We start from the raw sequence: 17,897 nt of genomic DNA on the forward strand, positions 1-17,897 counted from the left end.
TATTTTTAACAATTATAATAACATTTTATGTCATACAGACAGTATTGTCCACATTATTTACAGAATCCTTTGAAGAATGGAAATTTGACAAAAACAAACAAAACACCCAAACATTTGAGAACCTGGCACTTGTAATTTCCGACTTCATTTCCTGTCTATTTTCTACACACACTGCTGTTATTGACCTATGGTCCACAGCCTCTCTCCTGCTCTAGGGTATGTTTATACTTAGGACTGAATGATGATTTACTTTGCACTTTATAGATATTTCTTCTGCTTCAAGGGTTAACTTCTATGTCACTCCTAAGAGCAACTTTTTGGACTATATCTGAGTACTTTTGTTTATTGACTCTGACATAGCTATTAGTCTTGGAGTGGCTAAAAAAAAATGTGCTCACAGGGGTAACTTAGAAACAATGGAAATCTATCTCTCATATTTATAAAGTCTGAGAAGTGAGGTCAAAGCCCCAACATGTGGGATCCACTGTCAGCTCTGCACATTGATACCATGTTCATACTGTATACCTACATGGTCAAATGGCAAAAGAAAGTATCGACTTCCCTTTAACCTCTTTTGTGAAGGAAAAAAATCTTATTCATAAGGACTCTGCCCAAAACAATTATTAATATTATTGTAAATTATCTGTGGGAACATGTCTTTTCTTTATACCATCAACATTGTGATTAGATTTTGGAATATACATTCTGGTGAAGTGATTGGTAAAAATACTCAGATCATATTACAATGTATGTGTTTCTTTAAAGGATTCCATTAATGAAATTAATAAGAAATAAAATTTTTCCATTGTTTATCCCATGTCTTTCCTTCTTAGAGTAGAAGTTCCACCCCTAAGGCTGCATGGAGGTGTTAGTGTCTAGCACAAAATAAAGACCAAGTGTTTGAACATAAGTGACTACAAGTTACCTTTAGACAGACCTAAGTCTGAAACTCAGCTCTGTGGTTTTAACCTGGGTGACCAATTCTCTTTTATGCTACACAGGTGATATATGATGAATTTACATGAACTAATAAACACAAAGAGCTTAGCAGATGTCTGGGACAAGACAGCATTAGGAGCTGTCTCTACTTCTATGAGTTGGAAGATGTAAGAATGAAAGGAAGACCATCAGAAGTCTCAGGAGATGTGACAAGACAGATGCAAAGCATGGGAAGCTGAAAGACAGGAGCCCGACAGAAGGTCTAGTCTTGGCTCCCTCTAGAGTAAGAGTAAAGCTAGGGCCACAGTCTCACTACTGCTGAGAGTCTCGCCCTCAAGAAAAGGCTTCTCACTTAGAAGGCCGCCAAATAAAATAGAAAAATCACAACAGATGTGCAAATCAGACAGAAAATATGAAACATGAAAAAATACAAAATGGATAAAATAAATGGGAAGAACTTTATAAGCAAAGTTGTAAAACCTTTCTGTGATTTCAAAGAAATGCAAACAAGATGAACAAAATGAAGAAGTCAGTCAAGAACTTGGGGAGAAAGTTAATCAACACTGATGAAACACTCATCAACATGATGAAATTCTCCAAGGAAATTGACATTGGGGTGTGGAGGAGAACTTGCATGTTGGGAAGAAAGAGTCAATAAGTGAAATAAAAAAAAAAAACAGTAAAAAAGGACCAAACCTTATCAATTGTGAAAGAAAAAAAGAGTAAAATAAAAATCACACTTGCTAACTCTTCATTAATACATACCTACATTTCTCCAATACATTAAAAACAGTGTCATGTGGCAGAGGCCACTCACATCTTGGAAAAGCATAAAATAGAAATATCCAGCCATAAAGAAGAAAATAGGCTTCCAAATCCACCCCCAGCAACCACTTCTGCTATCATAGCTATACGTCCCCAAAGTCCCACAAGCTCCCCAAAATGTCAACACAGGAGATATATTTCACACCAAACCATAAATAACATAGCCATCTTTTTGAATGTGTAATTAGAAATGCTTTCCCTTTACTTAATGAATAGAAGAAGATGTAGATGATCAAGATAATTTTCAAAACTTAGAAACTTTCTTGGATCACATGAATAATTAGCGCCTAACATACGCTACACTAATTCCAGGCCTCTTGATGTAAAAAGTATGAATAAGAAGCCATTTTTAAAATAAATTTACTTTTATTTACTCATTTAGAATCTCTTTTGCAAAGAACTTATTAAATGCTGTAACTAGTCCTTTCCGCCGGGGCAGCCATCTTCCAGTAACTCACCAAAATGACGAACACTAAAGGAAAGAGGAGAAGTACTCGGTATATGTTCTCTAGACCTTTTAGGAAACATGGAGTCGTTCCTTTGGCCACATACATGTGAATCTACAAGAAGGGTGATATTGTAGACATCAAGGGAATGGGCACTGTTCAAAAAGGAATGCCCCATAAGTGTTACCACGGCAAAACCGGAAGAGTCTACAATGTCACCCAGCATGCCGAGGGCATCATTGTAAACAAGCAAGTTAAAGGCAAGATTCTGGCCAAGAGGATCAATGTGCGGATTGAGCACATCAATCACTCAAAGAGCAGAGACGGCTTCCAGAAGCGGGTGAAGGAGAACGATCAGAAGAAAAAGGAAGCCAAAGAGAAGGGCACCTGGGTTCCGCTGAAGCGCCAGCCTGCGCCACCCAGAGAAGCCCACTTTGTGAGGACTAACGGGAAGGAGCCTGAGCTGCTGGAGCCCATTCCATACGGATTCATGGCCTAATGTACACAAAGGAAAGAAAGGACCTGGACTGCAAAGTGTTTTCCTTTAAAAAAAAAATGCTGTAACTAAATCAATATAAAATTACAAATTTTTATTATAAACCAGTTCCACTGAATTGTGTTTTCACCTGGTGCTATGAACTAGCCAAGCATTATAAATGTTTTAATTGCTCAAGATTCTCCTAACCAAATACTTCCTAGGAGGAACTCTATCGTAGAATCAAAGAGGGAACATTAGGCAAGAAGAACACTGTTAAGAGTTTTAGGCTGCCAGAATGTCAATGAGCTGGATAAAAGCAGAGCACATTAAAGAATTAATCAATCTCCTCATGGAGTTGTAAGTCAGAAGGAAGAGAAGTACTCAGAGAAAAACAGAAGGATCGAATCAGATGTAAAGCAAATGTTTTTAGCATTAAAATCACATATACAGCTACTTCTCTAATACTCCATGCATCCTAAAAGGAAAGACAGTTGGAGCCCTTCTTATCTATTAGGATAATAAAATAGCAAAGTATCAAAACCTCAATTATTTGATGTTTTCTTCTTACCATGGCTATCCTTTTTCTCTTTGATTAAGTAATATATGTAGCCTATAATTACAGACAGCAGGGGTGGATATCACACTGCTAACAATGACTTTCCAAAAGAATCTGCTTTATGACTTCTTGTGTAATATTTTGTTTCAAATGTCTCAAAATAATAAAGTTTATGAAGTTACTTTGACTTTTTGTCTCATACATACATGTGCACACATCACACATACACACGCATGCATGCATGCACACAAACACAAACACATACACAGGTCTATTCCTGAATCTTTTGATATTAGGGCTCATTATTCCTAAATAATTTTAGTATGTATTACTTCCCTTAGGCATATTCTCTCACATAGCCATAGAGAAACCACTCTTATATTTACAATATGTTTAACTAACCTATATTCCAATTTACCATTTCACTTAGAGATACCTTTCTATGCTTTTTCTTCTAGGACAGAACCCAGTGTAGGCTAGGGATTGCAGTCAATGGTCATATTTCTTTAGACTTCCATTTTTCTTTCCCATAGCCTCTCTTTCATACCATTGTCATGTTTGATTTTTAAGCTATGGCTCTAACTTGCTATTATAATCAAGCATTTCTCAGTTTTCTGAGGAACCTCCAAGCTTCCTCTTCTTTGAAACCTTAGACTTGTTTTCAATCTTAGAATTTTATGGTCGTTTTCAGCAAGTGCTAAAACTAGAAAAGCCAACATTATAAAACAAGATGGCAATTTAAAACAAAAGTTATTTCTTTAATTATTTAGAGTTCAAATTATCAATAAAGCACCCCTACAGTCACTCAGAACACAATAAAAAGGAAATGCTAAAATATTACATCTCATACTTCTTTCTAGATTATGTAAAATCTGAGAATATTCCACATGAGCCCTGCCAAGACAGACATTTTCTGAGCATTCCAAATGGCAATGCTCTCCTTTTCTTTTTCCTGCTGAAATCTGATTTTCAAAATGTGCTTAGCATATCTCATTTTACAGTCACTCCTTTTAAGCCAACCTTGAAAAAGGGTAACCAAAGAAACTTCAAAGAAAAAGAGGAATCAATAGACTATCCCTTCACCAGAGGATACGAACAGTAATTCAGTAAAGCAAACGTTGTCTTTTGTTACACTCTGGGTTTAGAGTATTACATATAACAAACACAGGGAGTGTGGACAACATGTAAGATATGTAAGGTAACTGTAGGAAATACATGTCTTGTGCATGTAACAGAATCCTTCCATGAACATGTCCCAACTTAAGTACAGCAACTCTTGTTTATGGGTATGTATTACACAATGTAGTTCTATTTTTTTAATAATTTTTAATACTTAGGCCTATGTGAATTTAATTATCAACAACTATGATTTATTAAGGAACATTAGCACATTTCATTATGTAGGCAGATCTACATAATTTTTAAAATATCTATAGCATGTTGAGAAAAAAAGAACAAACATCTTTATTGTCTGTAAGTATACAAACAGCTCTCCACACATGAACTTCTGAAGTTAAGTAGGATTTCAAAGGAAGTTACGGCTTTTCTTCCATATTATGTGTCAGATAATCTTTCCAAACTAAACAGATGCCAATTGGGAAGGAATTCTCTTAGTGCTAGTCAGCTTTGCTGTCTTCCTTGTTTGTGTGAACATGAAATACATATTTGCCAAGGAAAGGGGAGAGCAGAGAGCTCCCCATGCAGTCCCAGGGAAAAGCCAGGTTAACGGGGAGCTGGAGCCATACACAGTGATGGGTTAATCATGATTCATGTGCACAGTGCTCAGCGTTCCATGTAACAAACGCCCACGTATGTGACCCACCAAGAAAGCATCGATAGGACTGACAAGTCTGTGATGTCAGAGGAGGCAAGACCTATGCCAAAGATACATTCTGTGTTTCACTTTTGGGACACAAGCTACTATTTCCTGTGTAAGAAAGGTGATTACCCCAAGGCCAGAAAAGGCAGAGAAAGTCTAAAGTAGCCCACTCAGAGAAACCACGTTAAGAAGATAAGGTGCCTGGCATTGACCCCAGCCACTGCAATCCCCTGTGGTTGCTCTCGAAACAGGGGATAGGTGCATGGCACTAGAGACCTAGCCATAACTGCCTGACTGTGTACGCCCCAGCTTCACGAGCAGCAATAGATAAAGAAGATGTGGAGCATTGCAGACAGTGAATGTCACAGACTTAGCTGACAAAGAATGCTCAGGTAAACAATCAAACCTATGAAACACATCACTCTTAGTCAAGAGCTGGGAATATAGTTCAATGGTAGAGAACTGTCCTCACATGCATGAGGCCGTGAGGCCACTTTCACACAAAATTTTGCACCTCAATAATTAATAATAATAACAACAACAATAATAATTCTTGGGTTGGGGATTTAGCTCAGTGGTAGAGCGCTTGCCTAGCAAGCGCAAGGCCCTGGGTTCGGTCCCCAGCTCCGAAAAAAAAGAAAAAAAGAAAAAAAGGAAAAAAAATAATAATTCTTACTCGAGTTCCACAGGGCTCTCTCTTTTTTTCAACTTCAATTTTTAAAAATCAGTCTAATTAAAACTCAAAGAATAAGAGATAAAACTTAGTGCTGAAAAAATGAACACCATTAAGTAGAATAATATTTTAGATAATTGCACCCATCTATGATATTCCAGAGGCTTAGCTTCTGGCATATCCTTTCTAATAATAACAGTGAATAACCTAGTTTGTCATATAAGAATTTATGAAGTATTTTCAGGTACATGATTTCATTTCATCATATACATAACCCTATGAATCCTCAGTCAGAGGCTTATAGAATGAAAACTGAGTCAAAGAAGTCACATGAATAGCTCAGGATTGAAAGTCTTGGAAGAAAAGTATTTACTCTAGGCAAGCAGAGACTTAACGGCTAGCCTGAGCTAATGACCTAGATCTAAGAATGCACATATAACACAGGTAGCATATCATACATAATCATAACCAATTGTGTGATGCACAGTACGAGTGGACCACTGTGCAGTAAACTAAAAGATGCATAAGAATAGTATGCTCCAAAGTGTCTAAGAAATAAATAGTATGTAGAATAAAGAAGATGTGTAATAAACAGTATGTGTCAAAGTGCTTCCACTTTCCACTTTAACAATATCTTCCTTTGAAAATCTTTCATTTTTATTATACTCTGGATAATCACTAAAGGCTAATCTCAGGGGTCTTATAATTTCTTAAAGTTAAACAAAGTAGGTGCAATTTCAAAGTCTTTTAAGGTGTGATTTAATGAATGCCAAGCATCTCAAATCCACAGGGGAGAATTAGCTCAGCGTAGCTGGCTATCTTCTGAAAAAGAAGATTAGCATGTGCACCATACCTTGCTGAGCTCCCAGCATTACTCATGAGGGTTGATGATACATGTCGCTGTTGTTCATAATTCTGCACAGATATCTATGGTTTTAAGGGTTCTCTGCCCTGTGCTTTGCCACTAACCATGTCTCCCCAAACATTGGATCACTTCCATCTCCTTTTAACAACTTCCCATTAAAACTCATGGACCATATCCTGTACTTAATGGGCTGTTAATATTTTAAAGCTTCTGTAGTTCTACTGTAAATCCCCGGTCCCTACTGCAATGTTGAAAATATATACAAAAAGATTTCCCCAGCTGACACAAAGAAATCACACAGCTCACATTTTGACAAGCAGTAAACTGTCCTAGTATATATAATAGCAATGTAGCACACAGTGACTATGGCAGCTGCATATCAGAAAGCATTGTATACTGAGGTGCACATGCAGACATTTCACTGGCTTCATGCCACATACTTGTCATTTCAGCCCAGCATAGGCCACAAAGCACTTGCTTAATCACTAACATAGCGCCTGAGTGCTTAAAAAGCAAAAACAAATATTAAGTTAATATGCCAAGAGACTTTAACCTGATTATTTATTCAGTTAAGAAATACAAACATGTAAAACATTTATTCAGTCATTTCATTTGATTATCTAAAGAAAGCAAATTGAAACTCTGAAAATGTTTGGAAAAAATCACTTTGGTGGACAAGGGGTGTAAATTAACAGACAAGTTAATTTTTTATTTCTTTTACCTAAAAAATATATTGAAGTTCAGAAAGAGAAATATTAAGATAAAATTTTACAAAGCTTAAAATATCTTCCTCATAAGATACCTTGGTCCTAAGAAAGGAACGGTACTATCTGACAGGCCTTTCACAAGCTGTCTGCTTTCCCCTGCTCACTCCCCACCTTACCCTTCTCATCCTTGCTCCTCTTTCCCTGGCTGCTTTTTCTATCTTCTATTATGATGCCCCTTTCTTCCTCTCTGACCTCTAAAACACTGAAGCAATGTAGATTCAATTCTCAGAACACTCCCTATAAGAATTTGAGTTCTACTTTACTAGCTTTACATCACATCTATATTCTGATGTTTTAATTTCCTTACCACAGTACAGCCAATTGCCTACTTGACATTTCCTCTTGGGTACCTAATAAGCATCGTAAAGTTAGCAAGATTAAAATCCCTAAGTCTTGCTCTCCTCCTATAAATTTGTTGTTCAACCATGTTTCTCTTTTTAAAAGCAACTCCATAATAGGTGGGAGGGGCGGGGCTCGTCAGTGTAAATTTTACTGATTTTTCCTTCTGTCAGCGGTGCTGTGGTTAAAGCAGGAGGGCTGGAATGAAGATCCCTATTAGCAGGCATATGCTGAGGAGGTAGACGGCTAGCCTGTCACTCCAGCCTCAAAAGTAAGAGGGAGGCAGGAGGAGAGGTTAGGTGGTAAGGATGATAGCATAGCAGAAACAAATTTGAAGTTCAGTCCTGGTGAAAACCTTGGAATACAGCATTAATGCTTAAGGAGTAGACTTTATATAACCAACTAAGTAAAATGCCAGTGTGTTCTTAATTACCAGGTACCGAATGCCAAACTACTCATAAGTCGTTAACCTAAATAAATATGGATAAAATCTGTAAGTAATGATAATCGTTAGCTGTCTTTTTCTAAATTAAGTTGCATATATTTGCAATATATAATGTTTCAATGCATTGATTTATTGTAGGATAGCTAAGTCAACCTATTTAACATATGCATTATCTTACATACTAATTTTTGTGTGGAAACAAAGAGGTGCTTAAAGTCCATCCCTTACTGTGGAGTACTGACCCATAAGATGGACCTCTATCTCACTCACCCTTCCTCCTACAGCGCAGGGATCATCACAAAAGGACTGTGAAGACTGCCAAAGCCAGAGATAGAAGAAGACTGCTTCAACAGTGTTTCTGGACATGACAGGGAAGAACCTCACAGAGGCTGTGACAGCAGACAGAACAGCTGTGTAAGATTGAACTGAAAAAGTCATAGCATAGGTAGGAGAGGGATTCATGAAGTCCAACACCTAGATAAGGAACTACTGGCAAGCAATGGCGGTGTTAGTTTTCTTCAGAAATGTGGCCGCAGAAAGGCTACCCATTCTGCAGTCCATGGTCCTACACATCTGCATATAGTGGCAGTACTAAGTGGAATGGCTGGGCTTTGAATAAAGAGCACATGAGATGGAGAGATGGCTCAGTATTAAAAGTACTGCCTGCTCTGCCAGAGGATATAGACTCAATTTCCAGCACTCACAACAGTCTGCAATTCTAGTTCAAGGGATCCAGTACCCTCTCTCTCCAGGTACTAGACACACGTGTGTGTACATATACATACATGCAACAAACAGCTATGTGTGTAAAAATCAAATAATAAAATTTAATATTAAGAAAAGCACAGATGGATATGGGAGGAAGTACAGAGGAAGAACTATAAGAGAGGAATTGGGATGGACTTGACAAAACACATTATACATATGTGTGCAATCCTCAAACAGTAAAAACACATTATACATATGTATGCAACCCAAACAATAAAACATGTTATACATATGTGTACAATCCTAAAACAATAAAACAGAAATTTAAAAAGAAAGCAAAATCCACTCTCTTAGCCATTTAGTAATCAATATGTTATTAACTGTAGTCAGTGAATATATACTGTATTTCTTGAATTTATCCCTATCTAAATAAGTGCTTTGCACTCTTGCCAACATCTTCCTAAATTTCCTACTGTGTTTAGAAACTAGTATTTTACCCTTCTTCTTTTTATAAGTTTAATAAAAACATCATCTTTGGGAAGTAATCTGGACAATGTTTTCTTTAATTTTTTTCCTTTTTACATTTAACATATAAGTGAAACCATTGATAGTGTTCTAGGTTTGTCTTATACCACCTCGCATGCTCTAATAAAGCTTGCTTCAAGTGAGGTAGTATTTCCTAGTGTGTACATCTCCTATCTTCTTCCTTCATCTGCTGATCGATACTTAGAATAATTCCACACCGTAAGGAACATGAGATTGCAAACATCTCTTCAAACCACTCATTCCATATCCTGTGAACATATACGAAGTAGCAAGATTTCTGTTTCCTAAAATACGTTTGTTTTGTTAGAGGAATTTATTGCACTTTTCCATGGTGGTTGTACAGCTTATTTTTCTGAATTGTTTCTTAATAAAAAGTTACTAATTGGAAGAGAGGGTTTAAAGCCCAGACTTCTACAAATGATTCTTACCTATTAGTATCATATTAGCATGAGAGTATTTTCTTCTTGTACCAGCTGCCTTCTACTTTGCTACCAATGCTTGCTATAGTCTACAGAAGCTTGTGGGAGATTCTGCTTTCCTGCAGGTTGCGAGTGTTGGCGGCAGAATCATGGTGGACATAATGGAACTCCCCAAAGCACGTGTCAACTCCAGCATGTTAACATAATATATCGACCAACCCGTGTGCTTCGTGGGGAAGTTGGAAAAGATTCATGCCATTGGAAAAATGTTTATTCTTTCAGATGGAGAAGGAAAAAAAATGGAACCATTGAATTGATGGAGTCACTGGACGAAGACATCTCTGGAATCATAGAAGTCGTTGGGAAAGTCACAGCCAAGACAATTATACTACGTGCATCTTATATCCTGTTCAAGGAACACTGTAATCGCTTTGATCTTGAACTTTACAATGAAGCTGTGAAAATTATCAATGAGTCTCCTCAGCTTTTTCCTTTAGGGCTTACACAACAAGAATGAGCTTCTTGAATTTCTTAAGATTGCCAGTGAGCTACATTGAAGGCTATTAAAGAAGACTCCTTCAGTTTAAGGGAGAGAATCCTATAATTTCTATTATTTAATTTGCGTTTTTATATATTTTTTGTAAATCTAGTATGACAGTTTACAACTAAGTCTTTTTATAATTTTTTTAAATTGATACTTCAATATATGGTTTGAATAATAAAAATCAAAATATCAAAAAAAGAAGCCTTGTGGATCTGAATTTGGCATAGAAATAAATAAGAGAATTTGACAAGTTGACATAAACTAAGAAAACCCGGCTCAAAATTATTAAAGCATAAACTATAGCAAGTAAAGAAGAAAGAAAATAATTTAATAGGTAATTAAAAACATTTATACATTAAAAATAAATATGGATTCATGGTATGCTGTCACAAGCTAGTTTCTTCTTATTTCACTTGAGCATGGAGAAAGAGGAGAGGGAAACTCTCCTCCTATGTGTACCAGACCTTCCTAAGCAGCCGGTCTCACTGAAATAGCAACAGTAATAATAGCTATCACTTCAAATATCAACTGGAGCTGAACACCATCCTAAGACACGTACTTTATCAGTTAAGCTGCACTGTTACTAGTTAGTTTATATGCAACTATGGAAAAGATGATGTTATCATAATTTACACTTTTCTGAAAATATTAGTAATAATTAAAGCACAAAGTAATTCACCAATGTGTTACACAATTAGGAAAATAATAAAAGAAGAGAAGATCTGTAATACTCAATGCAATATTTAATATATTCAGAAAGTATATATAGTTTAAAGATGAAAGAAGAGTTAATTTGTGGTACTAGAAAGGCACACTCCAGGGGCTGGGGATTTAGCTCAGTGGTAGAGCGCTTACCTAGGAAGCGCAAGGCCCTGGGTTCGGTCCCCAGCTCCGAAAAAAAGAACCAAAAAAAAAAAAAACAAAACAAAAAGAAAGGCACACTCCAATGCAGCATGGCTTTTTTATACTGCTAGTCCTTGGAAGAAGGGTTTAAGACCATAGTTACATGGAAAAGTTCTGATAATACACACACAAACATGCATACAACAGTGCACATATACATGTACTTACACACATATAAACATCATTGATTTGACTAAATATATATGATGCATACAATGGAACAATGCCTTATATGTATTTTCAAAGCAGTGAATTTATTACTCTTAACTGTTTTAGAGTCCTTACATGAATATAGGCACACTACATCAATATTATGTTTCTGTACAAATAAATTTTAGATAACAGTATTTTGTGTATATCTACTTAACAGAGTTATAGTTGATTTATATTTAAGACACAATATGATACCTAGTTATTTTAAAATTGTGACTAAAAGATATTGTGCATGAAAAATATTTGATTTCAAGTAATAATTAAAAACTAATTGCTAAAATTATGCTTATTGAAAACTCAAAAAAGTGACTAAAGACCAAGACTAATTCAAAATGTTACAGTAATATTATTTGTTATAAATTATTTGGAATCTTCTTATGTGTACCACAATATTCTCTACAGCATCACTGCATAAATACTGTTTAGCAAATTATGGTTATTTACCATTTGCAGTTTACTAATTACAACATTAACCTACCTAACAAAAAAGTAGGCAAATGGTAATGTGCTTACTTATCTGTAGCAACAAATGAACTTATCTTTCTGATCAGTTCCTAGCCTTTCTTAAGTAGCTAGCAACAGGCAACTATCTTTTTTTTTTTTTTAACTATATTTTTTTTATTAACTTGAGTATTTCTTATTTACATTTTTGAATGTTATTTCCTTTTCTGTTGGTAAAGCAAACATCCCCTAATCCCTCTCCTCCCCTGTTTGATTGTGTTTTCTTTATGGGTGTTTCCTCCCACCTCCCCCATTGCCACCTCCCCCAACAATCACGTTCACTGGGGTTCAGTCTTAGCAGGACCAAGGGCTTCCCCTTACACTGGTGATCTTACTAGGATATTCATTGCTACCTATGAGGTCAGAGTCCAGGGTCAGTCCATGTATAGTCTTTAGGTAGTGGCTTAGTCCCTGGAAGCTCTAGTTGCTTGGCATTGTTGTTCATAAGGGGTCTCAAGCCCCTTCAAGCTCTTCCAGTTCTTTCTCTGATTCCTTCAACGGGGGTCCTATTCTCAGTTCAGTGGTTTGCTGCTGGCATTCGCCTCTGTATTTGCTGTATTCTGGCTGTGTCTCTCAGGAGAGATCTACATCTGGCTCCTGTCTGCCTGCACTTCTTTGCTTCATCCATCTTGTCTAATTGGGTGGCTGTATATGTATGGGCCACATGTGGGGCAGGCTCTGAATAGGTGTTCCTTCTGTCTCTGTTTTAATCTTAACAGGCAACTATCTTAAAGAGACAGTGGCTAGAACTAGAAGCAAGCTCTACTGGACATTTTCTCACAAATGGTTTCTCTAAAGGAATCTGTTGTAACCCTGTGTTTCTGTGTTTCATTCCACTCTCAGTGAATAAATGAAAATATGAAATGATTTTTATGCAAGATAGCAAACCTAAACATAAGCTGTCAATCACAATTTTCCTAGGAAATGTTCTTCAGTAAGACAATACATTACTTGGGTTCTCAAAACCATTCTTAATGACAAGCACAACAAGAGTATTTAAAGTAAACTTTTTCAACATTATCTACAAATATCTAATTATAAACAGTAATATTTTAAATATGACAAAATATAAGCAATATATTCAAAACATTCTTTTTTATTGGATATTTTATTTATTTACATTTCAAATGTTATCCTCTTTCCCGGTTTCCCATCTGCAAACCCCCTATCCTATCCACCCCCCATGAGGAAGTTCCCCCACCTACCCACCCACCCACTCCCACCTCACAGCCCAGCATTCCTCTACCTTGGGGCATCGAGCCTTCACAGGGCCAAGGTCCTCAATTGTACAATTAAAATAGGTAATGTGTTATGTCTCCAAAGTACATTTTTATCTAATATCTTCAGTTTTTAAACCCATTAAAAATTACATTTGTCTCTGGATGGCCTTTCCTTCAGTCTGTGTTCCATTTTTTATCACTGTCTTTCCTTTGGACAGGAACATTGCTGGGTTCAACATTTTGAGATGAGTGGGTTGCCCCAACTCTCAACCAGGGACCCTGACTATCTACTGGAGGTGGTCTCTACAGATTCTATCTCCCCTTTGTTGGGTATTTCTGCTAAAGTCATCGCTGTTGGGTCCTGGGAGCCTCTCACTTCCCTGGAGTCTGGGACTTTTTAGTGGCTGCCCCAGTTGCACATCCCCCACTGCTCCATGTTTCTCTTCAATGTCCTGACCCTCTGTACTTCTCCCCTGTCCCTTTCAATACCTAATCCTGCCTCCCCCTCCTCTCTCCCTCCCAAGTCCCTCCCTCCTACTACCTTTTGTGGTTATTTTGTTCCTCCTTCTATGTAGAATTGAAGCATCTACACTTTAGTCTTCCTTCTTAAGTTCCATATGGTTTGTGGGTTGTATCGTGGGTATCTGCGCCCCACCTAGGGATCCATCCTATCTACAGACACCCAATCCCCACACTATTGCTAATGCCAAGAAGCACTTGCAAGCAGGAGCCTGGTGTGGCTGATCCCCGAGAGGTTCTACCAGCACCTGACTAATACAGATGCAGATACTCATAGCCAACCATTGGACAGAGTCCTTCCCCAAGTTAGGGGAAGGGCTGAAGGAGCTGAAGGGGATTGCAACCCCATAGGAAGGACAATATCAACTGGATCACTCAGAGCTCCCAGGGACTAAACCACCAACCAGAGTGTACATGGAGGGATTCATGGCTCCAGATACATATTTAGCAGAGGATAGCCTTATCTGGCCTCAATGAGAGGGGAGGCCCTTGGTCCTGTGGAGGCCTGATATCCCAGCACAGGGGATGCTAGAGAGGTGAGGTGGGAGTGGGTGACGGGGTGAGTGGGTGAAGGAGCACCCTCATAGATGCAAAGGAGAGGGGGTGAAGGCAATGGGACAAGAAGGGAAGGTTGTGGAGGGGTAGCCAGGAAGGGTGATATCATTAAAAAATAAATAAAATGATTAATAAAAATATATAAATATAAAAATTACATTTGCAATTGATGATTGTGAAAGTAATTTTATAATAAAATTATAGGGTGTGCTTACAGGTGAAAAGAATTAAATTAATTATTAACCACAGATCAATAAAATTTCATATCCTCTGTGCTTACTGTGACTAATGAAGGATGCCATGTCTACTAGTGTTTTAGATTTAGTCTATTACTTCTCTAGACGATGATTTCTGTTCACTCTACTTTTTCCTGAATCTATTGTTATAATTCAATAAAAAAACATATGAAATATTAATAATTGGGCTTAAAATAAAAAAAACAAAATACAGTTCACTGCTACATTGAATGTCTTCAACTGAAAGAATGATAAGTTTATGTACAGAAAAGACTCTCTAGACATCTTCTCTGAGTCAAGTCACAATACCTTAAAGTGCCACATACCCTAGGAAAAGAGTATCTCTCTCTCTAGAGGAACAAGATGGATGAAAGGTATCAGAGTGAATGAATCTTGCAAATTAAGTTTCCCTAATTTACAATTCTTAGCTAAAGCATTAATGTCTTATCACATACTTTGACAATTACCCAACAGCATAAAGAGCTTCTTTGCAATGGATATAGAAAATGTCGTACATTTACATGATGGAGTATTATCCAGTTGTTTAAAAAAAATTCACAGATAAATGGATGGAACTAGAAAAGATCATCCTGAGTGAGGTATCCCAGACTTAGACAACTACAGATATATTCATTTATATATGGATATTAGCTCTTAAATCAATGATAACCAAGTACGATCTGGAGAAATGGAGGATAGGTATAGAGTAAGAGACTGGGAAGATTCATGAATCTCATCAGGGAAGAGAAATGGAACTGTTAAGGATGGAGGGGCTAGAATGGGAATATCAAGTGTGGAGGTGGAGGGAAGAATGGGACAGAGACATTACAGGGAGAGACAGCTAAAACTCAAGACCATTTGAGGGGTAGTATGGAAAGCTAACACTGTAGGATCTTCCTAAAATATATACATATACATCCAAAGGAAGTATAAATGAAATCACCAAGTAGTCAGGGAGACAGAGCCCTAGCAGTCCATCTCTTGTCACCAAACGAGGCTTTAGTTCCAGGATCAGTTTATGTCTGATTGAGCTGTTGGCCAAAGGGGTCCCATAGGCCCCCAACAACCCTATCTGTTGCCAAGACTATGGTTGCTTTTCACAAACTAATGGCAAGAAAACCCCAAAATACTCATTAAATGTGGAGAAGTCCAGCTGGTGCCTACATAAAGCCTTGACCCCTATATTTTATTATCTTTGGTACAGGAAGGTACTCTGCACGCTACCAAAAAAGAAATAGACACAGCCTCAGCCACGAGGCCTTTGATCTGCAAGATATCCAGCCTGCAAAACATGCTAAGGCAACAGGCACACAGCGTGTGGCATAAGCAGTGTGTGATCAGACTTAGCATCCTCTCCATGAGTGGAGCTGTATTCAACACTGCCGGAGTGACTAAGAACCTGAGATTAGACAGCCCAGGGACTAGTATGGAATCAAATAATATTGTTATAAAAGAAATCAAAGTAAAAAACAAACGGAACAGTAAGATGACACCCTACTATACTCTGATCAGAGCCTTGCTCAGCCATCGTCAGAGACACTTCCTCCACAGCAGATGGGAACAGACACAGACCTACAGGCAGTCATTGTGCAGAAAATGAAAGACCTTGAAGCACTCAGCCTAAATGAAATGTTTCCATCAAATTCCTCCCCTCAGGATTCAGGAAAGTTATTTTCAAATCTCAGACATCAAAATGCCACTCAAAGTAGCGCACATAGCAAAGAACTGAAGAGAAAATTAGAAAACTCTCTTGGTAACTTCAGAGTTGAATGTTGTAGGGTGGCGAACTGCTCAATCTGCTTCTTACTTAAACACTTGTAAATCCTTAAGGACACTTCAGTCATTTGCTCAAAAAGGTGAAAATCCAGGGAAAATGTATTGAAGTTGTATAGTTGTGCTTATAGGTGGCATGAAAAGAAATACATAAACCATGTAAAGTCTGTGATCATTTTGAAAACTATAGAGAATAAATGATTTCATCTGATAATTTCACTAACACTAACTATATCCATTTACTTTAGTAAATGACCAGTTTCTAATTAGCATAATTCTAGTATATTTTTAATTCCTCAAGCATATTAGGGAGCCTTTCAGGTATCAATACAGTAAGGAAATAGAGAATTTATCAGACAGTTGCATCACAGCACAAGTATAAAGAATCATAAAATCCAACTTTATTCAGCAAGAATATGATAAAATGCTCTAGTTTATAATATGAGAAATATGAAATTAGTTAAAAACTATTCAGAAACTCTATGATTCAGTTAACAGAATTTTTTCTAAAACTTAAATCCCATTATTTTACTATCAAAATTCTAAGCATATGCATGGATATATTAAATATGTTCTTGTGGAATGAAAGAAATAAGATAACAAAGCTATTTCACACAGCCAAGATAGTATAAAGTTTCTATCTGCTGACTGTTCGTTGTTGTCACTTTTTGTCTTTTATTGGTAAATAGTTAAGTGCTCAAAAATACTATATTAGGATTATTAAAGTATCATGTTTCTATCCAATCATAACAAATACATGGATAAATTAGAACAAACATTGGCATGGTGGGACACACCTGCAGGGCTATTTAGGAGGCTAAGACGAGAAGACAGCTGGAGCCTTTGTTCTAGATGTCAGCCTGAACATCACGGGAAGACCCCACCCTCATAAGTAAACAAAGGAATTAAGTAAAAAGAACAAGGTCTTTTTTCATTTCTTAGTTGTATGACCTTAGAACACTTATTTAACTATTTTAATTAAGTTTCCCTATTTCAATCATGCAAAACTCCTAACAATATATAGTTTTTGAGAACAAATGCAAAGAGCTTTGTAAAACTAGAAAGCAGTGGCTTATTATAGGATAGTGACTTTTCTTGAGAGAGAAACTTTATATGACAAATCTGCCTCTTGAAGCTCTTTTATTCACATGTATGTATACCTGTGTGTGAATGTCGGTGATTTGCTCCGGTAGCCATAGAAGGTATCAGCCTCTCAAGAACTGTGGCTATGGGAAGCTGTAAGGGTGCAGTGTGCACGCTCCTCTACAAGGGCAGTGCAGGCTAAACCACTGAGCTATCCCTCCAGCGAGGGATATGCTTCCTTCCATTTAAATGCTTACTGTCAATAACGTAATTAAATAGACAACCAATCTCCTCCTCCCTTTTAGTAAATTAACATAAATCAACACAACTAGGAAGTACATAGGAATAGTTATATTTTGTAACCAAAGTGACAACTTTTTTTTCTCATACTTTTAAAATTTCGCTTTCAGTATTTTCTTTAATTAACAAATGACATCTCTATGTCTAGGTAAACATTATAAACAGGACTTACAAGGAGAAAAGTTATTTATTATATTTCTGAATTAAATCTTAACTATTTCTCCT

At 37.0% G+C, this 17,897-nt stretch overlaps 1 protein-coding gene and 1 pseudogene across 1 annotated transcript in view; one reads left to right on the plus strand and one right to left on the minus strand.

Annotated features, from left to right (window-relative positions):
- The window catches only part of Adamts6 (ADAM metallopeptidase with thrombospondin type 1 motif 6), a 217,821-nt gene that overhangs the window by 163,267 nt on the left and 36,657 nt on the right, over positions 1-17,897 (minus strand). The window lies entirely within an intron of this gene.
- Positions 9,975-10,342, plus strand: LOC116897223 (annotated as a pseudogene).

This window comes from Rattus rattus, chromosome 3 (assembly GCF_011064425.1).
Source record: "Rattus rattus isolate New Zealand chromosome 3, Rrattus_CSIRO_v1, whole genome shotgun sequence".
Classification (NCBI taxonomy): Eukaryota; Metazoa; Chordata; class Mammalia; order Rodentia; family Muridae; genus Rattus; species Rattus rattus.